The sequence below is a fragment of the Loxodonta africana genome, chromosome 11 (assembly GCF_030014295.1).
Source record: "Loxodonta africana isolate mLoxAfr1 chromosome 11, mLoxAfr1.hap2, whole genome shotgun sequence".
Taxonomy (NCBI): domain Eukaryota; kingdom Metazoa; phylum Chordata; class Mammalia; order Proboscidea; family Elephantidae; genus Loxodonta; species Loxodonta africana.
In genome coordinates this window covers 52476483-52502744 of record NC_087352.1, presented here as the reverse complement: position 1 = coordinate 52502744, position 26262 = coordinate 52476483, and the positions used below count along the sequence as shown (strand labels likewise).

The 26262-nt window shown below is 37.3% G+C and overlaps 1 protein-coding gene across 2 annotated transcripts in view; it reads left to right on the top strand.

Annotated features, from left to right (window-relative positions):
* RAB27B (RAB27B, member RAS oncogene family) overlaps positions 1–26262 on the top strand; it is a 69789-nt gene that overhangs the window by 5146 nt on the left and 38381 nt on the right. Inside the window, exon 1 of one of the 2 annotated variants that reach the window (XM_023543776.2) lies at positions 6910–7264. The exons of the other annotated variant lie outside the window; for it this stretch is intronic. The gene's annotated coding sequence lies outside the window, so the exon portion shown is untranslated. Of the gene's footprint in view, positions 1–6909; positions 7265–26262 lie in introns of those variants that run through there. 2 annotated transcript variants of the gene reach the window in all.

Below are 26262 nucleotides of genomic sequence, written 5' to 3'. Positions count from 1 at the left end.
TTAGTTGATGTAGATTCCATAAAACTGGTTACCAGTGAGTGGATTCTGACTCATGGAGACCACATGTGTGTCAGAGTAGAACTGTACTCCATAGGGTTTTCAATGACTGATTTTTCAGAAGTACACCACCAGGCTTTTCTTCCAAGGTGCCTCTGGGTCGCCTCCACCCTCCAAACTTTTGGTTAGCAGCTGAGCAGGTTAACCTTTTGCACCATCCAGGGACTCCAAAGACTGCATAGTAGTAATAAAATAAAATGAGCAACTTTGGGTTTGCATTTCCCCACTTTCCGAGGCCATCATTAAGTACTACTTATTTTGAAATTTGCATATACCGTCTCCCCAAATATCTTTAGATTTTAATATTTCATTTAATTATTATAAAAATCAAGCAACCAAAAGTAGAATGCTTAAACTCATTAGTACTGCTTCTGGATCTTTCTTTAAATCAGCACCCTCTTCTCCCAGGAGTCTATGTATTTGGTATAATTCATTCCATTTGAGATTACAAAGCAGGCAATTCCTAGATAAAGGTGAGAGTGAACTCACAAATGAAGGGAACATGGTACGTGGGTCACTTAATTCAAAGGATAAAAATAAGAAATCCTAGGCTTATTGGCATTTGGGGGAGCACAAATCCTGCCTATGGTATATCAGCATAAACTTGGGGGAAAATGCCATGTGAGTTGTATTAAAGTTGGCAATGTTATGTTTTACAATAAAAGATCTTCTCAAAATGTTAAACGTGATAACTGCAATTTAACCTCTGGTATAATTTTTCTGTCTGATTTTTTTATTTAAAAAAAAAATCATTAAATGCAAACTATGTGTCAGTACCACACTTGGTACTGTGGTTGTAAAGATGAATAAAACATAGTTCCTGCTCTTGAATAACTTAGAATTTGGTAAGGTAGAGAAATACATAAGCAGATAATTTTAGTGTAACCTCTTAAGGTTAAAGTTGGTGAATTGAATGCAGTATTGTGATGGCAAAGTGGAAGATATATTTAAGGGGGTTAAAACAATGGAGAGATCAGTTAGGAACGGGAAATAAAACAAATCTGAAATGAGTTCAGTGATTATAAGATCGGAGAAGAAAAGACAGATTAGAAAAATAATTAACAAGGGTGGGTATTGACCAGCTATTGGGGGAAAGGAGAAATTTTTATTAAGTTTAAATTGCTGGCTTTAATGATGAAATAGATGGATGAATCGTGGTTTCATTAATTAAAATCTGGCACAGAGAAGGCAGAGCAAGTTGAGGGAGGAAAAGGAAGTGTTCACTTTTGGACATAGTGTATCTGAGGTACCTGTGGAATCCAATCCAATATGTTCAGCGGGAAAATAACTTCAGGAATCTGAACCTCCCAGGAGAGGTCAGGCTGGTAATAGTGATTGGGAAATACTAACAGGAATGTGATCTCTAAAATCCATGAGACCACGTGCTGTCTCCCAGGGAGGCACTGGAAAGAGGAAAAGTAGTAACCATAAGAAAGGACTGGTGATTTTCTTTCTTTTCTGTCATTACGGATCTGCTTGAGCTAATAATGACATTTAAATCTTAGAAGGACTTAGAAATGTAAGGTTATATAGCTAATTATATATATTTATCATTATTAAAATATAACAATAATTGGAGAGAAACGTTAAATATACCTGTGGTTCTTAGTTTCTGAATACAATATCATTTATCTTATTCTGTCGGAGCACTGCCAGATTCCAAGTTCTTTAAGAGCAGGAACTATATCTCATTCATCTTTGTAACCACAGTACCAAGTTAAATTTTCTTTAAGTAGTATCACGGATTGAATTGTGTTCCCCCAAAATATGTGTATCAGTTTGGCTACACCGTGATTCCTGGTATTGTGTGATTGTCTACCAGTTTGTCATCTGATGTAATTTTCCTATGTGTTGTAAATTCTTCACTATGATGTTAATGAGATGGCTTAGTGGCAGTTATGTTGATGAGATCTACAAGATTTAGATGGTGTCCTAAGCTAGCCTCCTCTGAGATATAAAAGAGAGAAGTGAGCAGAGAGACATGGGGACCTCGTACCACCAAGAAAGCCACACCAGGAGCAGAGTGTGTCCTTTGGACCTGGGGTTCCTGAGTGGAGAAGCTCTCAGTTCAGGGGATTGATAACAAGGACCTTCCTCCAGAGCTGACAGAGAAAGCCTCCCCCTGAAGCTGATGCCTTGAATATGGACTTCTCGCCTCCTAGACTGTGAAAGAATAAATTTCTCTTTGTTAAAGCCATCTACTTGTGGTATTTCTGTTATAGCAGCACTGGATGACTAAGACAACTAGTGTTTCCTTTTCCTATAATTCTGCTCACCCATATTCTCGCCCAGTCTCATTTATGAAAACTGACACATCATATCTCAGGAATGTGTTCTACAACTTCAGAATGGAAAACCCACAGACTCCTAATGTGATTGCATAAATTGATTTGGTCTCATTCATATCATGCTATAATAACAATCAAAATTAATTTAAGAGGAAATTACCTCCCACTCTGTTCATTTTACTCAATAGCTGTGTTCTAGCTTTTATGACCAAATTTATGACACTTTTAATCTCAAAATCTATTGACCAGAGCATAATTTAAAATGTATGTTTATACTCTAAAAAAATTGCCAAATAATTCTCTGGCAATCCTTATTTTTGCAGGTTCTAAAAATATTCCTGTAAAAACTTGTCAAATGGTTGGCAAAATTTAGAGAAAATTATTCTCTCTCTCCCATCTCTTCTTCCTCATCCCATTCCCATGTTAACACTCTTTCCAGTGTTACCATTAGAAAACATTGGGGGCATATTCTATCGCATTTATAAAAATTCTTTATACAAGCATCTGGTGCCTCTCACTCTCCATCACAAGTATTTCTGATAACTGAACAATGCCAGTGAGAATATACTACATGTCTACCTGTCCAACTGAGACATTGTCCATGTTCCTTCTGGAGTTTAGGTGTGAAAGCTTTTGTTTGTTATGAACACATCATTTGAGACATCTAGTTCTGAACAATATTCCCTCAAAAAATGCCTTGTAATATGTCAATAACTAGTTATTCATATTTTGATTATTACAGATTAGAGAAGCAAAACCTTAAGAAAATATTTAAATGACTCATCTATGAGTTAGACGTACAATCCATGTCTATAAAAACCCCAGTCAAGATTTCTAATTAGAACCATGTTGACTTTAATCCTCTTGTTCATTGTTTTCCTCAAGCATTTGGTTACTTAAACGTTATTCACTATGATATTATCCAACTGTGAATCTTCTAGATTGTCCTCTGCTGGAAATTCATCAATATTTCATATTTTCTTGGGAAAGATGAGTGTTGTTGATGTATTCGTTTTAGAGTTTTGAGTATAGATAAGTGAACATTATAGGAACCAACCTCCAATTTTGCAAAGAGTACTTGGACTTGTGGGAGGGTATAATAATAAAAAGGAAGAAAAAGGTACAGATATCATTACCATACATACACCGACATACACACACAAGTCCTCCTAACTTATGAACATTTGTGAATCACTATAAATGATACAATGATATTGTGAGATGGATTGACACAGTGGCTGCAGTAATGGGCTCAAGCATAGCAAGGATTGTGAGGAAGGTGCAGGACCTGGGAGTGTTCTGTTCTGTTGTACTTAGGGTCACTATGAGTCAGAATTGACTCGATGGCACATAACAACAACATAAATGATATTTCTTTGACATGGTTGTCAAGTGTGAAAAATGGCATTGATATTAATCCCTTGAAAAGACTGACAACAATTGCCATTATTTCAGCTTTGAAACACCATCACCAAAGAATACATTCATTGAATGCATCAATTTCCAAATCTGTCATGATGTAAGAAAATCAGAAGTTTAATAACTTTTGTCACGGCTTTGCAAATTCTAGTTTTTCTTACTACTCCTTCCCATTTGGAATACTTTTTCACATCTAACTTGTTTTCAAGACTTTCACACAGTATATTGTCAAAAGATGAAAATATGAAAGAGGGTTGAAGTAAACAAACATTTCTCCCATTCAAGGCATAATCTTTCTGAATCTAGTTTCATTTAACACGATGACCAAAATCGACCCAAGGAACCATTTAAAAGCAAAACAGGACTAGATGATTCAGGTGACTGCTCTTCTCCAAACCACAGGGTCCCATGGAAAAGAGTATATAAAAGCAGAAGTAAAGGTTTTCTCTCTATTTTAGGTCCTGAGGTATTATCTTGACCTGTATTATCTACCATCCCCAAATACAGAGAGCATATCTCAAATGCCAGCCCTAATCAAGAAAAGTCTGGGTAGACTGCGTATTGAAGAGTTCTTCCCCACCACCCCCCCAGCATCAAATATCACTTGATTTCTATGATTTTAAAATTATCCTCTTTAACTGGACTGGAAATGAGTTGATAATAGAATTTAAAAGGGGAGTAGATATTTTTATGATATCCATACGAGAGATGAGTTACCAGAGTTCCATTTAGACTATAGTAGTGGTACCCATGCATAAATCCATACTTAGGAATAGTTGCTTTTGTCATGAAACTTTATTAAACAAAAGGTGTTTTTTTGCAGACTTTATTTTGAGACATGATATATCCCAACTTCTCCTACTACTTTAGAAATAACGAAGCTTTTTATAAGGCCAAACATTCCCCAAAGCCCCTAAACTCCTGTTTGAGGAACTAATTTTATTACATGTCTATTTTACCATTTTAGCATGGAGGTAAGATTGTCTGCTTGAGTGTTTTCTCTTTGACATTCATTGATTGTGGAACAAAGAACTTTCTTTTTAGGATAAGTTTTGGGTAAAATTAATCTCTCAGAACTTTCACTCAGACACCGATTTTCTCTCTCTTGAAATTTTTGTCCAGGGGTGGGTACAATTTTGTTGCTCTTAAGCTAGAAAATTGATGACTTTTAACCAATCTTTCTGATGGATTAATTTCTGCTAAAGTAGCTGTTGCTGAAGCAGCTTATTGCATTATCACTCCCAGTAAACACATTTGCTTTGTAACGTGTAGCACAAATTCAAAGGTATGTCTAATGTTGGAAGTTCCAGGCTTAAGAAGAGAGTTGCAGGGGAACAATTTGGACAAATAGACATTATCAGTCAAAACCAATGTGGCCTATGTAGATGGTCATGCTATAGACTGGAATTTCTAGAGCAGGTACCATTTCAAAGCTTCCATTCCATTGGCAGATCCTGGGTTAGACAAGTGTTCAGATCCCTAGATCTGAAAATATGGTCACTGTCCACTCAGTTAGAAAGGATCTTTGGTCTCCTTCCTGTAGAGTCTCTTGCATCCATTCTCAGGAAGGGAATTGGCCTTTCATAGGGCTTGATGCTTGCTCACCAATACTGTCCACAACACTTGAGTGCACATCCTTACCAGTAGGTTCTCAGTTTCCTGTCTCTTGGCTGAAGAATGCATATAAACAAACAAACAAAAAAACCCATTGCCATTGAGTCGATTCTGACTCAGTAATGCATATATACTAAAAAAACCCAAACACGCTGCCTTGGAGTCGATTCCGACTCATAGCTACTCTATACAGATAGGTTCAAATGATGACCTGGCAGACTCTGTGGTAAGTCTGTAGACTAAAGTAGTAGTAACCTTAACAAATCAGCCACTTGAACATTTTTTTATTTCAGAAATGGTTGCTTTTTTTTTTTTTTTAAGCCAACCTCAGCCGACTGCTGTTTAGAGAGACTTTTAAATAACCGGAGGCTTGCCAAGCAGGTCCACAATCGCAAACTAAATGGCCAACCTCATAGATATACAATAGTCAGAGATCTCTTGGCTGGTTGCACATTGGTGATTTTAGAGTAATTTAACACCAGATGGCCCTCTGAGTTATTACCTTGAAAAATAGGCACTAATTACTATTTTAGTCTAATTCCCCACCTGTCAGAATAGAGAAAAAGACTTACTACACTGGGTAAAATGTCTCTCAAAAAATGAGGATTTGGACAGTTTATAGCAATCACAAAGAATAACAGTTTGACTTTCATTAGAGACAAAAACATACCTTATTGATTATAGTAAGCAAAATGGAGCCCAATTTTCCCCACACCAACATGTTTGGAAGTGTTGTCAGGTAACAAGTTAGACCAAATGTCTAATGGCAGAAGATCGCTATGTAAAAAATAGCCCTAAAGTAAAACTAGTTAGTTCATTACAGGAAAATATGTTTCTGGTTGTCTATCTCTACTGGGCTCATGTCCAAACAATAATTAATTTCAAGTCAGTGAAATTCAGAAAACTAAAGTGAAAGTGGTTGGCCCACTTTTTTATAAAAAAGGATATGCGAGTAGTTTCTTGTTTACCCATCTAAGGAAAGCCTCACTCAGATAACTCCTAAAATTCTTAGTCAGATTTTATGGGTTTCTCTTTGCAGAACTAGCTGGATACTTAACCAAATGTACTGAAGTTATTTCTGTATCTTTTTAAAGACATGAATTTTTTTTATAGCTATTTTTCAGAAAAAAAAAAATCTCTGTAAAGCTTTATGTATAAAAAGAAATTTGAATAGTTATCTTCAAATGATTTTTAAGCATAATCTGGTTTATCAAGACATTTTCAAGTCCATCAGAGCTTAGGTGATAATATCAAGGAAGACAAAGAAAATAACCATTGGGGACATATCAATAGAATAGGTAGAAATCCTTTTTCCTGTGGGTCAAAACAGATCAAAACATTGACTACGATATGTTTTAAGTTACACATTGCTGTTAAGGTTTTATCTGCCTTTACTTTCAAGAGCAAAATTCTTAGTTTGGAGGTCTGCTGCAACTACCAATTTCAACTTAGATTTGCTAGCTTCAGGAAAAAAGGATTTGTTGTAAATATCTTGAATTCATGCAGTTTTTTAAAAAAATAAACAGAAAGTGTAAACCAATGTAAAGTTGACCACTGTCCTTCAAATTCATTTGTCATTGTCACTGGTTGTGTCAGCAGGCAACAAAACCTGATAAGAGTTTGTGGTAAAATTCTAATGATTGAGGCTTATGAAGGCACTAAAATAAATTGGTACTCTGTGCAGATGGTATTTGAGTCCCTGGGTGGTGCAATGGATTAAATGTGCTCAGCTGCTAACCAAAAGGTTGGGGGATTGAGTCTGCCCAGATGTCCCTCAGAAGAAAGGCCTGATGAACTACTTGTGAAAAATCATCCGTTGAAAACCCTATGAGCACAGCTCTACTCTGACAGAAATGGGGTCGCCAAGAGCTGAAATTGGCTGGAAGGTACACTTGATATTTATTAAAGTTTTATGGTAATAGCATACCTATAATTTTAGACTTTGATTGAAACCTTTTGTTTTAGCAGTAGTAATCTACCCTATATTAAAGAGATGTTTCTGACTCACTGTTAGAAACCCTGGTGGCGTAGTAGTTAAGGTTGGCAGTTTGACTCTGCCAGGCCCTCCTTGGAAACTCTATGGGGCAATTCTACTCTGTCCTATAGGGTCACTATGAGTTGGAATTGACTCAACGGCAATGGGTTTGGTGTTTTTTTTTTTTTTTTTTTTGGTTTTCTGACCCACTGTATGGAGAACTTCCTTTTAAATGGGTTTTTAAATGGTGTCAGGGATAGAGTTGTACTCATCTCTCTTCTGTGTTTCTTCTCTCCTGATTCCCAAGAGACCAGGGTTGATCTTAAACATATTTTAACCACCAGTATGGCATCTGCTGACAAACTAGAATAGAAAGGAACATTAATTTTTTTTTTTTTTTGGTGTCTACCTGCTCCTTACCAGGTGGGCCAGGGAACCAACATCAAATGCTTATAAAATGAAATAGAGCAAACTGGCCTGTTTGGATATCAGACATAAGTCTAACCTTCAGCTCAGTCTAGCAGAGCAACATTACTTGATCTAACACTTTAAAATATTATATATTAATATGAGAACTATTTCTATTCCTCTGAAACATAGAATGTTAATGATGACGTATTCTTTGAAGTACTTCTAATTCTGTATACTTTGGCCAAACTGAAACTGTACATTTTCCTTCCTTTTCAGATAATTAAGATTAAAATAGCCTTAGAAATTCAGTCCAAAATGAAAGACAGGAAGAATAAGAGCCACAGAACTCAAAGAAAACTCATTCCCTAACCCTGAGATGAAGGAGCCCTGGTGGCACAGTGGTTAAAGTCCTCAGGTGCTAACCAAAAGGTTGGCGATTCAAACACACCAGCTGCTCTGTGGGAGAAAGATGTGGTAGTCTGCTTCTGTAAAGATTTATGTCCTTGGAAACCCTATGGGGCAGCTCTACTTGGCCCTGTAGGATCACTATCAGTGGTAATTGACTCCAGGGTGGTGGATTTCGTTTGGTAAACCTGAGATGGCTGCAGTGAAGAAGGAGGAGTATCTTATTAACCAGGGTGGGGTCTGAAATAACAAGGGTGTAACTTCAAAACAGAGCCAAGTTCAAGAATAAAACACAGCGTACAATTATGGTTTATCTCTTTATCCATATCTTCTGCAGGAAAAAATTCTGGAAAACATGTTGATGTAACTATTAGCCATGTTAGTAGCTATGAGTTAAAATATCTACAGAGCTCTGTGGTGCTAATAATCCCAATAATTTTCACTGAATAAAAGATCTAAGAGAGATAATTACTGTTGAATATAGGCCCAGTACAGACAGAAAATTGGACTCAATTTTCACGTAATGAGCACATTAGTTTTAATTTAGAGCTACTTCTTATGTATACTAAGGAGAAACTGAGGACTTATGGAACTATGTGCAACATACTAATTGAATGGACTAAACTGCTGTGCTATAAAAACTAGTTACCATAGAATCAACCCCATAAATGTCAGAGTAGAACTACGCTCTATAGGATTTTCAGTGACTGACATTTTGGAAATAGATTACAGGCCTTTTTTTTCAAGGTGCTCTGGGTAGACACAAACATACAACCTTTTGCTTAGCATTTGGGCACAGCAGCTAACAATTATAACAGGGTTAGGGACACAAATGTGATCAAGTGACTGAAGGAAGCATAAGATAACCAGCAAGAATTGAGACATGTAGTCCAGAAGTGGAGGGAAGGGGAAGTAGTTTAACCAGAGAAACTTTTCTTAATCAAATTAAAGAAAGTATACCAATTTATAAAGAGAAACACAATTTTTTTTTTTTCTATTATTACATCCTAAGAGTAACTTCTGGTATGGCTCCTTATTGCACAAAGCATATAATGGACAATGTTTTTAATTGTAGTTTTATAAATGATGTAGAAATCGACTTTATATGATTTTATACCAACAATAACAAAAGCCAAGCACTAATGCCAGTTTGTTGTTCTGTGATGGCATTTCTACAGGGATCTAAAGTAGCATGTATTTCCTAGCCTCTGACATGAAATACAGCATTATCGCTGGTGAATGTTTCCCTAACATTTACATTCTAACCCGTTTCAGATGAAATTGTTCTAATGGTGGAAATACCCAGTTCTCTGGCAAATTGGAGCAGGGAGAGATGTTTGATTAGACTGCAGTTTTGGAATCTCTAAAACCACAATAATTAAAGGACATCTGCATTTATCTAGGGAATGGAGAGCCGACACTGAGGCTGTCCAGAAAAAAAAAAAAAAAAAAAGATTATGACTTCCGACCTGTAACAAAGGACTGCAAGTAGAAACATGATGATAATTAGAAATATCATGCCAATACGTGGTTAGGTAGACCCCAAACTTCCCCTTCCAAGTCCTTAAGTCTTTTAAATACCCATGGCCCTTTTTATTTGTTAATTCCTCCTATCACTGATGCTAACAATTTCCGGACATGATTTGGAGGAAGACACAAAGTCTGAGCTCAAAGGGTGAGGAAAAAAAAAAAAAAGATTTCACAAAAGTTTGTAAACTCATTTAAACCTCCCCACATATATTTCATGAATTATTGTTGGTGTCCTATTTTTTGAGCTTAATATGTCCTGATTTTTTCAAACATGGTTATTAACACAACTCTTTTCAATATTTATAAAATCAAGTATTAGTGTTTACAGCTCTTATATAACCCTGCATTATCAGCAACTTTTCTATAGAGATTTTTTTTTTATTAAGCCTTGGTCCTTCATATCATTAAAAAGTTTGTTTGGAAACCTTCATGGTGCTTATACATAAATAAATGCACATATATTTTCCTAGGTTCTAGATATGGAGCTATTTAAACAAGAACAGGCTGCTATGGGGGGGAAAAAAGGGGGGGCTTCAGGAAACTGAGGGGAAAAAATAAGATTTTTGAAAACCTAAAAAAAAAAAAAATTTTTTTTCATAATTTATAAAAGATATAAACAAGTCAGTTCCCCCCCCTTTTTTTCACATTAAGAAGAATAAATAACAAACTTGATTCAATTAGATATAACAAATACAATTAAATGGAGATGCAATTTGACTTATTGAAAATAATACAGATTTTATGCAGATTAACTACAGGCAGGGCCCTACACTTTTAATGTAATGCATTCTGGAAATTGTCCACTGAATCAAATATATGGAAAATATTTTTAAAAATTCATGCATGTTATGGTGGTGGGAGGCTGGTGGAGGGGTGTAGCTTCACAGGCGGCTAAAGGTAATACAAAATCCTCAGGTACGCTTTGCTTTTTAGATGCAATCTTTGATGGTATATATCTAACATATGTACTGTGTAATTTTATTCTTTCAAATGAAGCACTTACTCGTACAAGCAATTGTTCTTGGCAGTTGCCATTGAGCTGATTCTGACTCATGGAGACTCCCATGTGTACAGAGTAGAACTGCTCCATGGAGTTTTCAAGGTTGTGACCTTTTGGAAGCAGATCGTCAGGCTTGTCTTCTGAGGTGCCTCTGGGAGGGTTCGAACCACCAACCTTCGGCTAGTAGCCAAGTGCTTACAAAATTAAGATAAATAGAATAGTCAGATAATGGCACAAACAGCGCTCTACAAAAATGGCGATATTGAGAAGTGAAGCTGTGGCCTGGCCAGCGGTGACATGTTCATTCCTGAATTGATTTTTAGAAACGTGAATTTGGAATTGTAATACTGACTGCTCGGGAGTGCTGATGTATAATGGGAGAAAGTCCAGAATTGGAACATGGGGAGGTGATGGCTTGCTGTGTTAACCTTAGAGGGACCTGCTGTTTGGTTGGACCTGGGCTGGAGAGGGCTCTAATAGGCTGGTTGCCTGCCTAAGGACCACTCCTATCCCATCATCTGTCAGAAAGTCTGTTCAGGGAGCCTGGGGACCTCTTCTAAATAGGAAGATAGTCTTCTGACCAACTGTCTTTAAAATTATGAGTTTTAAACACCCTTGAAATATTACCTATACCTTTTGAATGTCATGTCCAAAAGAAATTCCCTTTTCCTCCATTCTCCGCAACCACCCTGCACTACAAAGAAGGTAAATTACTTAGGAATGTATAGACCAAAACAGACTTTAGAGAAATCTTTTAAAAACCACTCACACAGTAGAAAACTAAATAATCTTCTAACATATTCCTGTCACTGATAAGCTATGAAAATGGTACTTGTTTGATAAGTTAAGTGACATTCTGCCTGTCTCATGCAAATATTTACTCATACTTTTTAACCAAAAATTAACTCAAGGTAGACTTGAGCTAGGAACTTAATCTAACTAGTTAAATCCTTTGTAATTTAGTTAAGTGTCCTCTTCACATATAAACCAATTAGTCATGTTGTATATTAAGGCCCCAACTATGAAGGACAATTAACAACTCTTGGGTTGTCTCATGATGTGTCCTGTCCAAAGACAGATGTATCAGGGCCAGTTCTATTACAAAATATTTTCCCCTGTAAAAAATTTATCAGAGGGTTTGTCTAAAGAGCAGACTCCCAATTTTATTCTAAATGTGATTACATTTGCATAAATATCATTTATAAATAACTTTCCTGGAACACAGGCATTACATAAACTGAAGTATAACTGTATATTTACTTAAAAACAAACAAGAAAAACACCACTCTGTCGTGTTTCATAGCTTGGTGTATGATGTTAGTATATGAATGTCCTTATTCATTGCTCTTTCTTTTTGTCTGCTTATTATGCCTAAAGATAAATTTTCTGACTTCTAGGAGGACATATTCTACAAGACAATACAATGTTGTATTGTTTGAAAGCAATAAAGGATGGATTCTGTTACACATGGATTCAAATCCCAGCCTTGCCCATCACTACTAGCTATGTGACCTTGGGCAATTTACCTAACCTTTGTGAGTTTCAGCTTTTCCATTTGTAAAACCAGCAAGGGTTAAATTAAGTAATGTGTGTAAAGTGGTTAGCATAATAACAACTCAACAAGAGGTTGTTAGTATTAATTCTAATTATAGTTTGGCAACTCAACAAGTGATTGTTAATATTAATGTAACCTATAGTTTAGCCACACTGAAAAATCAGCATATAATACAGTAATATATTTGGGCAATTTCCTATGTTCTTTTTCTAATTATACCATACGTATTAGTTTTACCTCCTTTTCTTGAGTCTTACAAACTATTTATTTTTAAAATGTATAGTTTTTTTTTTTATTTTTTTAAAATAGGTAATACATTTACATGGTTCAAAATTCCAAAGGCACAAAATGCTCACTGTTAAAAGTGTCCTTTCCTTTCTTGATTACCACCCCAATTCTCCTCCCCAGAAGCAAACCTTCAAAATGTATTTTATGTATAAACAAACAAACAGGTACATATATTCTTTATTCTTCTTTTTTTTGTACAAAAGTTAGCATACAAAGTTGCTGGGTAAAACACAATGTTTAGTTAAATGTGTAACATTCGAGACATGCATATACTAAAAAAAAAATTTTTTTTGTCTGAAATGCAAATTTAACTGGGTGTCCCATATTTTTATTGCTACCTTTGGCATTCCTAATCTGTGATTCACACTGTTCAGTGTCTTATTTGTCTGCTTTTTGATTTTTTTTCCATATTAAAATAGCTTCAGTCACTATGAGTTGAAATCAACTTGACGGCAATGGGTTTGGTTTCGTTTTTTGGTATGGATGCTTTAAAAAAATATCCATACAGATCTTAAAAGCCTGGGGGAAGCCATCTGGGATACTCCCCTGGTCTCATCTCTTTGGGAGCAAGGAAGAATAAAGAAAACTAAACATACAAGGGAAAGATTAGCCCAAAGGACTAATGGGCCACATCTACCATGGCCTCCACTAGACTGAGGTCCAGTACAACTAGATGGTACCCGGCTGCCATCACTGACTGCTATGACAGGGATCACAATAGAGGGTCCCAGACAGAGCTAGAGAAAAATGTAGAACAAAACTCTAACTCAAAAGGAAAGACCAGACTTGCTGGCCTGACAGACTGGAGAAACCCTGAGAGTATGGCTCCTGGAAGCCCTTTCAGCTCAGTAATGAAGTCACTCCTGAGGTTCACCCTTCAGCCAAAGACTGGACAAGCCAATAAAACAAAACGAGACTAAAGGGGCACACCAGCCCTGGGGCAAGGACAAGAAAGCAGGATGGGAAAGGAAAGCTGGTAATAGGAAACCTAAGGTTGAGAAGGGAGGCTGTTGACATGTCGTGGGGTTGTTACCCAACGTCATAAAACAATATGTGTATTAACTGTTTAATGAGAAACTAGTTCTGTAAACCTTCATCTAACGTACAATAAAAATAAAAAAAAATTTTAAGAAAAAAAAATTCTTATCCCCACATCACACTCTAGGTGATTTCATCAGAAATGTTTGGAGGTGGTACTTGAGCAAAGGTTTTTTGTTTTTTTCCCAGTGATTTTCTTTTATGGAGACATAATTATACACAGGAATTGTACCCATTTTAAATGTACAGTTCAAGGAGTTTTGACAAATATGTACACCTGTTTTTACTTAACGCTATATCTTGGTAATCACTCAAAATCAGTTCTTAAATTGTAAGCCCTTTAGAGCAGGCACTACATTTTTGCTACTTCTCTTCTTCATAAGACTTGGGCCCTCCGTAGGTGTTTGGGATAAACACAGGTTGACTAATGACAGAGTTCTTTTCTGTAATCAATCTCTATTTAGGATTAATGTGGAAAAAGAGAAATGTTATGAGCGTATATCACAAAGGAATAGTTGCAGACAGTGCTTTATCCCAAAAGATCATTTGCATTACTCAGTCTCTCCACTGGCTAAATATTGTTATTGTGTGCTGTGGAGTTGAGTAGGGTAGAACTACCCCGTAGGGTTTTTTTTTTTTGGCCATAATCTTTACCAAAGCAGATCTCCAGATGGTTCTCCCACAGAGCCACTGCGTGTTTTCCAGCTGCCAACCTTTTGGTAGCAGCCTAGCCCTTAACCACTTAAAGACCAGATGTTTCACATATATAGTTTAGGCCTCTCAAGGACCCTACACATTTCCTTTAGAGCAGGAATTTGACTTCCAGGTTAAATAAATTGTTCAAGTCAATGTCGCTAATGAGAGTCGCTATGATTGGGAATTGACTCCATGGCAACAGGTTTGGGATTAGAACCAAGTCTTGACCCCAAGGTTTGTGTTAGGACCACATCCTAGTCTGGCCTAATTTTGATATTCCACCTTTTCTAAAACTGCTAAAAAAAATACCTACTTTTAATTTGGAGAACGATTTAGAACAGCTGTTTCTGTTTCTCAGCTCTCTCAGCTAAAAATCCCTTCGAGAGAACTAGCAGAGAGCAACCCAACCCATGGCCTGGAGGTGATTCTGACTCACGGCCGCCATATATGACAGAGTAGAACTGCCCCATAGGTTTTCCACGGCTGTAACCTTTACCGAAGCTTCCTGCCACATCTTTCTCCCACAGAGCGGCTGGTGAGTTTGAACCAAGCGCCACCAAGGCACTTTAGAAACCAAACAAGTAAACTTCCTTTGGGTTCAAATTTCTCTGATCTCTTAAAGCCTTTACAAGGTAATTCTGAATTTTGTGTTGTTGGTTCAAGAATCACCTGAGCGTGAAGGATTTATGAAAAACAGAGTTGAAAGGACATTAACTATGAGTTGTGATTTGGGGGGAAAGGAAGTGCTGTGTTTTGTTAATGAATCTTATCTCTCCACTCAAATTGGGTGTATATCATATCCATATCTTGAAGTGTAACTAAAATGAAGGAATTTATTAAAACACACCAAGGATGAATATCTTGTTCCTGGACATGCTAAATATTTTCTTTCTCTTCCTTTCTGGACTGCTTTATGAAATGTGTGATATAGAGTCAGACCACAAAACCATTCTAGTGTCTGCAGCAGAGAACACAGTGTGGGTATCTGTTTCAAGGTCATTTCCTGGTAATGATATCTTCCAGTAAATGTCAGGCATAAATTCAGGGAGAAGAGAAGAAACTGAGTTCTATTGCTGGTTTATCAGCTAACATTCATACCTCCATATTTACGGCACTTTTGAAAATTTCTTATATATAGTCCATGTGCAATAAATATTTGCTGAGCTGTCTTGATATTCTCTTTTAAAACTGAGGATTATTCTGTGTATCGGGTAGGTTAGCAATGGTGGGATGTCAGTAGGGGCTTCATAGGCAAATTTGGTTATCAAGAATCAAAGACCATAAGAGCTGCAATGGGATCTTAATTTCTTTTAATATTGACCATCTCAACTAACATAAAAGGGTCTTTAGAAGATCAACTAAACTTGAAACCTTAACATTTAGCAAGAAGTAAAAGAGAAAGAACTCTTTAAGGTCCACTGAGTATCAGAGAGCTTGACGGACAACTGGCTATGGCAAGTGTAGACTTGCTTTAAAAAAAAAAAAAAGATATCCATAAAACCACAATTTGAGTGATTCCAATAGTTTGCAATTGAGTTTTGGCCTAGAATCCAAAAGATAAAGCTGTGACAGGAACAAATATGTTCTAAATAGAGTTTCCCCTAAAGGCTGTGTAAGGAGAAAAAAGGAAACCAGGTTAACTTCTCAGTGTTTTATTAATTCTCTTATATGTGCCCATTGGTCTAAAGTTTCTTGATTTTTCAGAAGTAACACAATCATACATGCTGTATCGTACAGGTTCAGTAGGTCTTCTTTTCTTCAAAGTGCTTCCCTTTTTAAGCTTGGAATGATGTATAGCTCTTGTAAGGAGTTTATAAAAATCCCCCTTGTCTGGCCAAGATCCTTTATTATCTCACTTCTAATGTTTTTACCTCACTGGGTCTTCTTTCTTTACCTTATTTCATTTGTATTATTTTGTCACATTTTGCCAGTGGCTTTCTTTTACATTGGAATCCAGTAACACTAATGGAACCCTGGTGGTGTAGCGGTTAAGAGCTTGCCAGCTAACCAGAAGGTCAGTCGTTTGGAATCCACCAGCTGCAACTTGGAACCCTATGGAGCAGTGCTTCTCTGTCCAATAGGGTTGTTATGAGTCAGTATTGACTCGATGGCAATAGGTAAAACTAACATACCTTTATAATTTCTAGTTGAACAATTTGGTATTTCCCTTTCTTTTTCTGCCACTTTATTGTGTCTTATTAAATAGCGATACATAGCTTTAAAAAAACCAAAAAAACCCAGTGCACGAACTGCCAACCTTTTGGTTAGCAGCCATAGCACTTAACCACTACGCCACCAGGGTTTCCAACATAGCTTTAGACTTAGTGTATTAGTGAAAGCACAAATTATTATAGATTCAACTAAATGCCACTGGTAAAGGGCAGAATAATTTTTCCAGGTTAATCATTTACAGTAGCTTTTAGAATCTGAAGAGCTCAACAAGTGTGGGCTAAGACCAGTTACAATATTTAGAATTTGTTATGAAAGCTTTGGGGCCACCTTTAGGGTCACTATGAGTTGGAATCGACTCGACGGCACTGAGTGGGTGGGTTGTGAACAAAATTATAAGGAAGGGGAGATTGGTGCTTTTTTTGCATCCCCATTTTGTAGTGTCCCTTGATCTGTCCACTGACCATATTCTACTAAGTATATGCTCCATTTTCTATTCAGGAATTCACTGATAGGAATTTTAATCCATTCTTTACTTCTTTTCAATAACCCTTCAACAAAATATGGTGTACCTCTTTTTACCAGGTACTCTGCTCATTAAGGAGCCCTGATAGTGTACTGGTTAAGAGCTCAGTTGCTAACCAAAAGGTTGGCAGTTCAAATCCACCTGCTGCTCCTTGGAAACCCTATGTGGCAGTTCTACTCTGTTCTATAGGGTTGCTATGAGTCAGAATTGACTCTACGGCAATGGATTTTTTGGCTTTTCTGCTCATCAAAACTTGCTTTGGAATATCTGGTTTAGGTGACTTTGGGAGGTAATGAGTGAATTAGTTAACATTACCTCCTTGGGGATTTCTTGCCCTAATACAGTTAGCACTACTTCTTTCCTCCAGACCCTTGTGGGATGTCTACTTTTTATGGGGATTTCAGAAGGATTTTAGGCACTGTGGATGCACAGATGCTGAAGCTCAGGAAGGTCTTTCAGTACAACTCAAAACAGCATTTAAGACCCTAGGAAAACTGTTTGCAGGGAATACTTTTGGAGAGAAAATATGGGGAAAAAAAATTATGGGAAAACACAGAGGTTTTCTACTGGTTTGCTTTCATATCACACAGGGGAAGATTAGCCCTAACCCTTATTTTAAAAATATGTGGAGGTTGAAAAATAAAGCAGGTGAACTAAGTACAAAATTTCCTAATTCACAAAGAATTCAATACAGCTGAAACTTGTCCAGACTGTATCCCTTACTGAGCAATTATCAGTTGTTGAAAAATCAAGTCAACCGTAAAAACAATGGCTCAATAGCTAATTTTATTCTCCAGTTTACAGGTAGCATGAGTTATTTGCATCCTATGATATCAATTTTTTTTTAATTTTCCTGAAACACTAGCCATTTTATATGTTGAAAAAACGTGCATGTGTACTGCATGTTCGCGTGCGTGTATTTCTGTGTGCACACACGCTTCCTATGATCCTGATGCTCTCGTATAATCAATTGCTGATGTAACCTGAGCAATCCAGTCAGTGTTGTTGTGCTAGAGAAAAAATATTCCCAACTTGCATCCTTATACTGACTCCTCTTGTTTTATCTTACTTATTTGTATTGCTTAAGAAAACATAACCCTATTGACCAGGAAATAAAGTATTTAATTTGCTGGCATTTGTGGTTTTTTAACAAGGACACCTCAAGTTGGATTTATAAACCAAGTTTCTGTATTAGATAATAGGGAAAATCAGCTCTTTCAGATGATATTAGGAGATATCAGAGTCCCAGCCTTTGCTTAAGTAGAGGAAGGTAGGGAAAGAAATGGACTTAATACTAGCCTCTGTTTCTCATTGTATGGATATGAGCTAGATGATTAGCTGCTGATTACCACCATCAGAAAAGGGCAATACTGACTTTAACTGTTCTATAATGTAAACCTAATAATTGCATGTAGTGGTTATTCAATTTAATGTATTCAACAGAAATATAGAGCTAGAACAAATGTGTTCTCTATGTTGTTATTCTGTGTAGTTAGAATTTACTTTCCTGAAATTTAATAGTGAAAGCACTTAGCTTTCATAAGCATACCTCTTATTGTAATAATACCTATTGCCATCGAGTCAACTCCAACTCATTGAGGACCCCATGTGTTGCAGAGTAGAATTGCTCCATTCAGTTTTCTTGACTGTATTCTTTATGAAAATAGACCGCCAGGCCTTTCTTCTGAGGTGCCAACCTTTTTTTTTCTTTTTACTGTGCTATAGATGAAGGTTTACAGAGCAAATTAATCTCTCATTCAGCAATACACTATTGTTTTTTGACATTGGTTGCCAACCCCACTACATGTCAACACTCTCCCCTTCTCGACCTTGGGTTTCCCATTTCCAATTATCCAGCCTTCTGTCCCCTCCTGCCTTCTCATCCTTGCCCCTGGGCTGGTGAGCCCATTTAGTCTTATATACATGGTTGAGTTACATGTATTACTGTCTGTTTTATGGGACTGTCTAATCTTTGGCTGAAGGGTGAACCTCAGGACTGACTTCAGTACTGAGTTAAAAGGGTGTCCAGGGGCTATACTCTCAGGGTTTCTCCAGTCTCTGTCAGACCAGGAAGTCTGATCTTTCTTTTTGAGTTAGAATTTTGTTATGCATTTTTTCTCCAGCTCTGCCCAGGACCCTGTTGTGATCCCTGTCAGAGCAGTTGGTGGTGGTAGCCAGGCACCATCTAGTTGTGCTGGACTCAGTCTAGGGGAGACTGTGGGCATTGTGGTCCATTAGTCCTTTGGATTAATCTGTCTCTTGTGTCTTTGATTGTCTTTGTTCTACAGCACCAACCTTTAGGTTATTAGTCAACAGTAAACTGTTTATGCTACCCAGGGACCTTAGTGTAATAATAATAACTACCAAAATGGACTCAGATGTCAGCAAGAAAACCATTAGTGTAGCAATAAGGAATCCCTCACTTGCAGTGAAGCTCACTGGGACTTTTATGAAATAAAGTGATAAAGAAAGATATTTGAATTTTTCTTTTTAAAAAATTGATGGCAATGACATAGGAAGAGCAGTCTTTGATGTTAGGTAAATAGATTGATTCCCAAGAATTTCTCTGAGACTCACGAATCTTCAGTAAGCTAGAACGTGTCAGATACAGCAAATGTATTCTTTGAGACAAACAGCAGATGGGGATTTTTTTTTTCTCCACTAAAATGTTAGCATTTGTTTACCTTTTAGTATTTTGACTTAAGGTAGTAAATGATGATATTGATCTTTTGGTTCAAAAATATCAGAAACTAAAATGCTCATCTTTAATGAGAAGCGTTGCCATGTTTTTCCTTGAGCAGAAGTGGGCTTCAGGCGGGTGACTTTGCAGAGATGAAATGTAATATAACCTAGCCTATGTTCTTTCAGCCTGCCACAAGCTGCCCTCTCCTTTTCCATCAATTTTGGAAAATACAGGCCCAGCTAATTTCATAAAAACTGTCTTATAACAAATCTTAGTTGGTAAAAACATCCAACTCTTGGTGTTCATTCCTTTGCTGAAGTCATGACTCTGTCTCAATGAGAGCAGTCGCTATGGATGTGAGCAGCCAAGAGACTGTGTATCCATGTGAAGTCCCGTTTCTCAGTTTAAAGAAAAGTTGCCCAAAAGCATGATTCAAAACCTTTTCAGAAATGTAATTTTGGCAAATCATCTCACATTTTTAGATATTTCGAGACTTTTCTTTCTCAGCCAAAAAATTTTATTAACCAAAAAATGTTCAGCAGCCCTAAAATGAAAGACTATTGTTGAATGAGAAAACCTCGCCACCCTGCTGTGATTGTCCCTGTTGTGGGAACATCAGCAGGCTCTGAGTGAAGCTTCAATAAGCTGCCTTCTGCTCTGGTCTGATTAAATTTTAAAATGCACCCAACAGCAGCTAAAGGTGGTCATAGATGTAAATATCTTTGTGCTAATGATGACTTTTCTGACCAGTCACAGCTGGTGATGAAAGTTGACAAAGGAAAATTTATAAATGTTTTATATTGGGAAATGTTATGTGAGTTTAAGACATAGTCAATTGATTAGGTTACTGCCAAGAAGTAAACAATAGACTCATTAAAGCTGTAATTAGTCAATTGTTGACATATATTTTTAATCAGAGCTCCAGCAGTGGGTGGAGTGGCTAAAATAGTCTAGTCATTCTTTAACTAAAACCAAAACCAAACCCATTGCCATCAAGTCAATTCCAATTCATAGAGTAAAACCAGTTTTTTCAAATTTAGCCTTGCCTTTTCCTTTGTTCTGAGAAATATGGTGACTTCATTTTAGACTAGAAAGTGACCTATGTTGATTAATTATTTTGTGTTTTTATTACCTTGTGTAACTGATCAAAAGATTTTTTTTTTTTTTTTTTATGGCTCTCTGTTTCCTGCCAAGTCAAGAGTGGATGGGAGTTCAATTCATGGTAGCTGGATGCATTGAGCCAGGTGTTTCACAGACTTACAACAGCAGACAAAGACCCCCCAGATTAGAGGTTATATAATTTTGCCATGGTTAAAATTGAACTTCTAAACCCAGGGCTATTTACTCCAAAGCCTACCTATTACCGTTACACCACGGTCCACTATTGACCCTGGAGGTCCAGCCTCATCAGCTGGGTCTCCTGCAGCTGATGACACTCAGTGCTATGCTCTAACTCCAGGGCTAGTACTCCTCACACTCCAATCCGGAATTCCTTGCCTTTACCCATCAAGACCAAGCTCTCATCTCACCTCCTCCATGGAGCCCCCCTGACCTCACATCCGTAATCCTCACATCTGTTTGTGGGTTTTTCTCTGTTCTCTGAACACCTGTAAGACTTAAGAGCCCTAGCTTTTCTGAGGTAGACTTGATTTAAAATAACATCAAATGTTGAGATTTGATATTTATTTTCTCTCCATCCACCTAAAGGTTAAGAACCATGTATAGTTAAAACAAAACAAAACAAAAAACCACTGCTGTCGAGTCGATTTTGACTCATAGTGACCCTATAGGACAGAGTAGAACTGCCCTGTGGAGTTTCCAAGGCTGTAAATCTTTACGGAAGCAGACTGCCATGTCCTTGTCCCACAGAGTGGCAGACCTTTCCATTAGTAGCTGAGTGCTTTAACCACTGTACCACCAGGGCTCCTCTCCGACCACATAAATGTTAAGTACTATATATGTAATAGCTTTCTTTTCTACTCAGCCTCATATCATACATATTGCACAAGCAAAATTCTAATTCAGAAATTTAGATTAACATAAGCATCTACATAATGTAGAATGAGCCTCTGTAAGACAAACAAACACTTTCTTTGGACTAACTCCATTCTCTGAAGATAAAATCTTTCTTTTCCAGCATTTGTTAAACTCATAAATGCTTCTTGTTAAATATCAGCTAAAGCAAAGACCAGGTAACATTCTTTTCCTAAAGAAGTCTTAGAATTCTTATCTTTCTTATTCTTGGAATTACGTGGTTCTGTGAATTAATTAGAATTAATTTTAAAGGAGAAAATTTTAACAATATGGCACTCCAGTTATTTTCATAGATGTTTGCCTATGAGCCCATAGATAGTATCCAATTTGGTTCTCTTACGTCTTAGGAAGGCATGGTTCATGGGCAGGTATTTTGATTATCATGCCCTTTCTCAGATAATGAAGCAAAACAGTGGAATTTTGGCATGGCTTCCTCAAGCAGCAGACAGAAAATGAACCCAATTGGTAAGGTGACTAGGCCAATGTCTGAAAATTTAGTAAAACATATGATTAAACAAGGATTTCTTTAACATAAAGCCATATCTTTTTCTAGATGGAGACATAAAGGGTAGAAGTTTCAATTTACATATATAAATTTAATGTCCTAACATATACAAACCTACAAGCCCTTTATCCTACTCACACATGTCCGTATGTCCTCATATGAAAAGAACAGAAAATGGATGGATTGACTGACTTCATAGAGGATAGCATGTCCTTATCATGATCAGGGAAAGGAATAGTCCTATCACTTGTCCCATTTAGTCCAATGAAGCAGCTGCCTGTGGTGGAAAAGGAACCATCTTCTCAGCCAACCTTTGTCCTAGGAAATATATGTCTTCATGAGAGTGGTCAACGGTTCTCTCCTAGTAGCTTACCAATTGGTGAGGCTTACCAGTTGGTGAGACTTGAGGTTACTTCCAGCTTTTTATATTAGGAAAAATTGAAGTGAGCAATCTCTGAGTCTCATGGTTTCAGGGGACATCTAAGTCAATTGGCGTAATAAAATCTATTAAGAAAACATTCTGCATCCCACCTTGGAGAGAGGCATCTAAGGTCTTAAACGCTAGCAAGTGGCCATCTAAGATGTGTTAATTGGTCTCAACCTACCTGGATCAAAGGAGAACTAAGAACACCAAGGACACAAGGTAATTACAAGCCCAAGAGACAGAAAGGGCCACATAAACCAGAGACTACATCAGCCTGAGACCAGAAGAGCTAGATGGTGCCCGGCTACAACCGATGGCTGCCCTGACAGGGAACACAACAGAGAACCCCTGGGGGAGCAGGAGAGCAGTGGGATGCAGACCCCAAATTCTCATAAGACCAGACTTAATGGTCTGAGACTAGAAGGACCCCGGTGGTCTGGCCCCCAGGCCTTCTGTTGGCCCAGGACAGGAACCATTCCCAAAGCCAACTCTTCAGACAGGGATTGGACTGGACAACGGGTTGAAGAGGGATGCTGGTGAGGAGTGAGCTTCTTGGATCAGGTGGACACTTGAGACTATGTTGGCATCTCCTTCCCGGAGGGGAGATGAGAGGGTAAAGGGGGTTAGAAGCTGGAGAAATGGACACGAAAAGACAGAGTGGAAGGAGGGAGCGGGCTGTCTCATAAGAGGGAGAGCAATTGGGAGTATGTAGCAAGGTGTATATAAGTTTTTGTGTGAGAGACTGACTTGATTTGTAAACTTTCACTTAAAGCACAATAAAAATTAAAAAAATATGTATATATTAATGCCTTTGTCTCACTACTGGGATTCAGATTTAATTGGTTTAGGTTACGGCCTGGACATCAGGGAGTTTTAACAGCAGCCAGCTTTGAGAATCACTGAGCTAGGAAAATCTATTCTCCTGTGCCTGGTGACTGATCTCAGGGAAGGCGTTGGTCTCTACTTCCCAGTCGGCTCAATGGGAGATTAGTTCAGCTCTATTGGAGCACAAGGTTGTTGTGAGTCTTGGAACAGTCTTAAGAGTAAAAATTCCTACTCTGTTAAAGTAAAAACAGAGATTTATTAAAGGTAGAGACCGCTGAAGCTGGGGAAAACACTGACTCTGATAATGTTTGGGGGGTTACTCCTAAGTTTCAGGGAAACAGACTTTATCATATGTGAGGGAAGAAAATTATATGTAGCTAGAAAAGGATGTTAAGGACATTTTAATAATGGTTTTCAGCAAAAGAAGGGGTTGATTAGCTGTATACCAAGCTTTGCTGATCGCAATCAACAAGAAGAAATTGCTCTAAACTGTAACATGATCACATTAGATTAACTGACTCTCCTCCTCTCCTCTAGTGGATTTTTCTACACTAGAATAATTTGCTGAAGGAAATTATAGTCTCAACCTTCCAGAATAGTTTCCTCTAGACACGCTTTAAAGTGAAGAAAGATGCACTGAAGTTCCATTCCATCTCAGTATTATTATTTGACAGTGCTTGGATAACCAAACTGGCACGCTTTTTCTCAGTGAGTTTCAATTACGTAGTCCTGATTCGTGAGCTCATTTGCATGTTAGATTGGGTATTGGGACCTTATCCAATAACAAAGATTTTTATAAGTAAGAAATTATTTGTGAGAATTACCCCTACAAAGTGAATTCTAGAGGTTCAGTCTTAGGAGTAGAATTGTGGATTCATATGGTAACTTTATGTTTAACCTTTTGAGAAACTGCCAGACTTTTCCAAAGAAGCTGCACCATTTTATATTCCCACCAGCAGTGTATGAGGATTCTAGTTTCTCCTTATCCTCACCAACACTTGTTATTATCTTTGTGATTATAGCTTTGCTAGTGGGTATGAGGAGTCCCTGGGTAGTTTTTTTGGTTTTAGTAAGTATGAGATGGTATATCATTTTGAAAGTATCCACAAAAGTTTTCAATTTTGATGAAGTCTACCTTTTCTTTTCTAAAAAATTTTGTCACCTGGGCTGTTGTTGTGATATATAAGAATCCCTTGTGCAATTTAAGATTGCGAAGATTTATTCCTATGTTTTCTTCTTATAGTTTTAGCACTTATATTTAAGTCTATTATCCATTTTGAGTTAATTTTTGTATGTGGTGTGTGGAAGGGTTCAACTTCACTCTTTTGAATGTCAATATCCAGTTTCCCCAGTACCATGTGTTGTAAAGATGATTATTTCCTCATTTAATTGCCTTGTTACCCTTCTGTGTGGCTTCTTTCAGAGTTTTTGGAGGGAAATGTTAAAATCATGCCTTAAAGTTGAGTAAGTTAATATTAAATGCTCATAACCATTTTGCAATAGATATAAAAACATTGCAATGGAATATGAAAACAGGCACTTCAGTGATAGGCCAGCTCACTGAAAGATCCTTTCAACTGGTTATCAGAATATCTAAGCAACCCTTAATGTTGTAATTGTGTGGCAATCTTTCAAAACTGGAATTTATGAGTTTGAAGTGAGTTATGTGAAATCAGATTTGAAATAGATGTCCTGCCCATGGCACTATCTTAGCTATAACAATAACTATAGTTGAATTTTCTAAAAAGATTTAAAAAATAAATGCATATTCCTAAAGTAAGCAGAGTCTATTATCAGCATTCTGGAACTCTCTATCAGTAAAGGTCCGATTAGAACCACTATGAATGATATGGAATAAGGGATTTATTAATCATATTAGACATATGCAATTGTGGGAGCTTGCTAGGCAGTCTATGTGAGCCTGTTGTTTTTATGTCTGGTGTTGTGTATGGAGTGAGAAGAACCAGGGTGGGGACCAGGAACATGAAGATTAACATGAACAGGGGGAGAACAAGGTCAAAAAGGAATCTGTGGGGACAAACTGGAACTCATGAGGACAACTGGAACTTGCCTGTCTCTCGCCACCTCTAACCTTGATGGAGTAAATGACCTACAGAGGAAGTTGGTACCTTTGCAATAGAACTGCACACACATCTAGCCCAGGATTCAGAAAAGCTAAAGAAGGAGATTTTGTGGGAGCTGGAGAAACTACAACTTTAGTGTTTTACTCTGTGCTAACGAGGTGAGCCTACAGATATTGATGGTGTGTCTGAGCTTCAATAGACCTGTGCCCACAGTATGAACTTGGGTGAATTTGGGATTTCACACATTCAGGTTTCCAGGGTTGTAAAGTTCTAAGCTCTCTCTCTTTATCAATCAATATTTGAGGTTATCAGCATTATCAAAACATTTCTCAGTTACTTTTAACCCATAAACACAAGCCTCCAGAGAAGTTGATTTGAATTTGACACACCAAGTTTGTAAAGTACTATTTTTCCCCTATTGACAATATGCTTACTGGAGGTCAACAGCTTGAATTGTTTGAACGAACCCTGAGATTTGGATTGATTTTGTCTGCTAAACGATGTTTTTAAGCACACATCAATTAGGGCTATGCTTCCTAATCAGGATTACATGTGAGCCTCAGGGTAATGCTAGGTTTTTGCTCCCATGTTCTTCTCAGAAAGTTTCCATTTAGAGCACCTGTCAATATTGTGCTATAACTGGAGACAAAATAGCTTTGTACTTGGCAGGCTCCTGCTGAGTGATAATGATCTGATAATAGGAAGATTCATGAAAAAGAGTTGATCTGAATGGATC